General features: G+C 28.8%; 1 protein-coding gene across 5 annotated transcripts in view; it reads left to right on the forward strand.

Annotated features, from left to right (window-relative positions):
• The window catches only part of LOC117169072 (splicing factor, suppressor of white-apricot homolog), a 22,674-nt gene that overhangs the window by 1,434 nt on the left and 17,021 nt on the right, over positions 1-4,219 (forward strand). The gene's annotated exons all lie outside the window — the stretch shown is intronic.

Below are 4,219 nucleotides of genomic sequence, written 5' to 3' on the forward strand. Positions count from 1 at the left end.
GGGGGGGGTGATAAAATTTCCCCCTACCATGCCTCAGTAGTCTATATTCTCGTCCGGTCGGCCGTACAAATAGACACTTCGTTAATAAAATGTTAAACGATAAACCTATAAATTCTGAGATTGTTTATTTCAATTTTTATAATTTAATGTCTTGGCTCGCATTTATCCCAAACGAATAATTGCTAAATAATGTGGAGACCATTCTTGTTAATACTTGAGATTCACATATATCACTTTTCGAAAATAATTATTCAAAATATTCATAATGAAATTGTTAATTTTATACTTGAGCAATTACATGTCAAGTCAACTGCAGAATTTCAGCTATTGTTAGTAATTTGTATGAAAATTCTATTATCCGTTCTGTAAAATACTCTTTTCTACTATTTTCGGATATGCTCTACACGATGCAATGGTTTAAAAAACGAAAAATATTGATTTTCCATTAATAATTAACAAATTAAAAAAAATCCTTTTTTTAATCAATTTTTTTTCAATTAAAAAATAGAGGGGAAAGGAATTTTTACTGTCGCAAATGTGCACAAAATGTCTGAACTTTTCAAATCCGTTGAGTTTTTTTATTTACGATTTTTTGAAACAAAATGGCGGCCAATAAACGGAAACCAAAAATTTTAAATTTCGTTTTATCGATATTTTTGGTGATTTTTTCGCTCAAATCATGTAAATATTCAATTATTTCAGTAAAAAGGTTTGTGAATAATTTCTTTTTAAACAAAATAAAAATATTTAGTGTTGAATAGGTAAATGATTCAAAGTTTTCTATTTAAAAACAATTCAGTTTAAAATAGATTCTAATAAATTGTTATCACATTTTTTTTTGAAAATCAAAAAATTCATTTGTTCTGATAACATTTTAAATAGTATTTTCTTCAAAATTTACTTTTTATTCCTGTCAGTTGTTGTAATTGTTATATTATTTTTAATTAATGCATGTATGGTGGAAGTTGTTTAAATTATGTTTAAAAAGTTCTTTATGCTTGTTGTATATTTCGTCATGAGTGATCATTAATTTGATAACCGAATTTTTCTTATGAAACTTTTTTTTACAGGTTTAAGAATCAATAATCTAATGTTTACATTAAAACAAATTACTTTTTCCACAATAAGGTAAAAGATTTAACATGTCTGCGTTTAGATTTTTGACCACTCTTTCAGAAATATTGCGAAAAAAGTGTAAATAATGAAAAGTAAGTTGGTTTGTATTACATAAAATATAATCGATTTTTTGGCAAAAATTTGATGATTTTTCGTTTGATACGACAAGATCTGAACTTAAAACAAATAAGTCGTAATAATTTTAAATTGAAAATCTTTGATATCTATTTAAGTTCTGCATTGTTTTAAATTTTAGTTCAGAAGTAATAAATTTCCTTTTCTCTGATATACATAATGTTTTCACTTTTTATTTGAAGGCGTATTTTTAACTCATACTTGTGAACTAATAATAATGGAAATGTTAATTTCGTTCCGAAAATTTACCAGGAATTAGAAAACAAGATTTCGCAAGACACCCTGTTAATTTTTTAATATTTTTTGCTCGTTTGAGTTTCCCTTTATTAAGAAATCATATTTTAGACATTCCTTTTTAATTTTGAAGTTTTTAAGCACTATCCTTGCTTTAAATTATTATAATTTTTTTATTTAAATGTTACAAATTTATTTTGCAGTGCATTTTTCTTTTTTTTCTGCTCATCTAAAATTATATACAACTTTTTTTTTAGATTTTTTCAGATCTGAATGCTGTTAAAAGTTTTTTTTCTTCGAGCCCTACTTCTTAAATTTGAAACATCCACATACAGTTTCATCAGTTTTTTAGTTATTGGCAAGAGGTAAAGAAATCTGGTTTTAGAACTGAATCAGTCTTTAGTTTAATTAAACTTATATTTTGATTCGATTTCTTAACTGTATATAGAACAGAAAATTAACTTGGGCAGTTCAATTCCTTCTTGATCCAACAAAATATTTTCCCTAACTTTAATATTCTGTAAAGTGTAAACGTATCAATTTTTCTGAATCAGTTAAGTTGATTTTATTATCGATTTAAAAATGTAGGGACAGATTGTTAGGAACTGGCACAAATTCAGGTCTAATAGACTGCATTACAAAACAAGATACAGTGTGTTGTTTCATGCAATCAGAACTTTACAAAAATTCCTCTAATATTATTATTTTTGTAGTTTTTACATTATTGTTCCGTGTTTTTAAAATTGAAATGAAAGAAAATCTTTATTAATTAAGCAAGATGTTATCGTGTCCTAATCATACACAAAATTGACCTCTGTACTGAAAATCAAATACTGTATAAGATAATCGTGAATTTCAATTTTTTTAGATTTAAATAAGGGTTAAAATAATCTCCCAAGTTTCAATTAAATTCGAAGAAAATGTTTTTATTTGGCTTTGTCATTTATAATACAGAACTTTGGAATTATTGATTCATACAACATGAAACATCTGCAGGACACTTGTATTACCTTTTGCTTCATCATAGAGGAAGCTTTGTAATGATAACAATTTCTAGAAAAAATTAATTTGTTTAATTAAACTTTCCTTATTTCAGAAATGTCTAATATACTGTTCTAAGCAATTGTTCGGATATATGTGTGCGATTGTGTGCGTGTCACAGAGTTTGTTGAATACGATAACTTTAACCCTTAAACGGCCAAAACGCCACTACATATATTTTTATTGCTTAAGATCTCCTCTTTCCGACGGTGACAATGAAATTCCTCAAAAAATTTATTTATTATCCCAAAATGCAGTTTAAACAAAAAAAAAACGTGATTTTTCGTGCCTATTTTTTTTTGTGAACCATTTTCCAAAGCTTTTCGAGTCTGCAATTAACCTGGAATCTCACTAATCGGTGGAGTAAATGTCTAAACTTTGAGAATCCATGGTTCAAAGATCGATTTTTCGTTTTAGTATTTTCAAAATGGCGTCTTAATGGCAAAATTTTTGTGAAAACATTCATGAATTTTTTTACAATAAACGATGCGCTTTTCGGAAAAATCATCAAGAATAAAAAGTTCTTGTAATCTGCCAAGAAATACGCCTGCATTTTTTCGAAGCGTTTTGAGCAAAATTTTGGATTTTGCATATCAACAATTTTTGCAAAATTCAAAATTTTGCTCAAAACGCTCCGGAAAAATTCAGGCGTATTCCTCAGCTGATTACAAGAACTTTTTGTTCTTGACAAATTTTCCAAAAAGCGCATAGTTTTTCAATAAAAAATTTCCAACGACTCCGTAACCTTTATTGCACTCTGACATCAAACCACACCTTTACCGCATTGTCATCCTGGGAATTTTCGAGTACATCCAGCAAAAAAAAAATGCCAAAGCGTAAAGCCTCAAAAATTGCAACAAACTCCGAATCGGAATGGGATTCCGATGAAAATGATGAACGTATCATCATACCTAATCCAGATTACTCTGGCTCTGATGGAGATGATTCATCAGATGACGAGAATTCGGGATCGGAATTTCCCAGACCGAATGTATTATATAGATCTGTTTTCCATAACTATGCAGCATCTTAAAACCAATTGGAACCAAACCACGTTTTTTCATGAAGTAACGAAGAAAAAGTTTGCCCTGGACATTTCTGTAAAGAAATCAGCAGGAAATATTTGGCGCAATCAAAACTAGGTGATTTCGAAACTCACAGATACGAATCACGAACAAGAGCATTATGTAATAATGAACAATGTCGCCAGAGGACTACTAGATTTTGCATTGATTGCAACATGTATTGCTGCTTACATTGTTTCTCAAAATTACATTCTGAAACAGCAGGATCAAAATGATTTCAACGGATTGAAATCTTAAATGAAAAAAATTCTCCATAAAAAAAATTTAAAAATGTAAAAAAAATATATAAAATCCCTTTAAAAAAAAAAGAGACTATCGATATTCGTCGACCTCCATGTTGGTGATAGTTGGGCAACGTAAACTTTGTTTGCGGCAGACGGACGATAGATATTCGTGAATCATTTTACTCTTACACGATGCTTAGAAATATGAAAATTTTTTACTGAAAAACTATGCGCTTTTCGGAAAATTTGTCAAGACTAAAAAGTTCTTGTAATCAGCCGAGAAATATGCCTGAATTTTTCCGGAGCGTTTTGAGCAAAATTTTGAATTTTGCAAAAATTGTTCACATGCAAAATCCAAAATTTTGCTCAAAACGCTTCGAAAAA

The sequence above is a fragment of the Belonocnema kinseyi genome, chromosome 3 (genome assembly GCF_010883055.1).
Source record: "Belonocnema kinseyi isolate 2016_QV_RU_SX_M_011 chromosome 3, B_treatae_v1, whole genome shotgun sequence".
NCBI lineage: Eukaryota > Metazoa > Arthropoda > Insecta > Hymenoptera > Cynipidae > Belonocnema > Belonocnema kinseyi.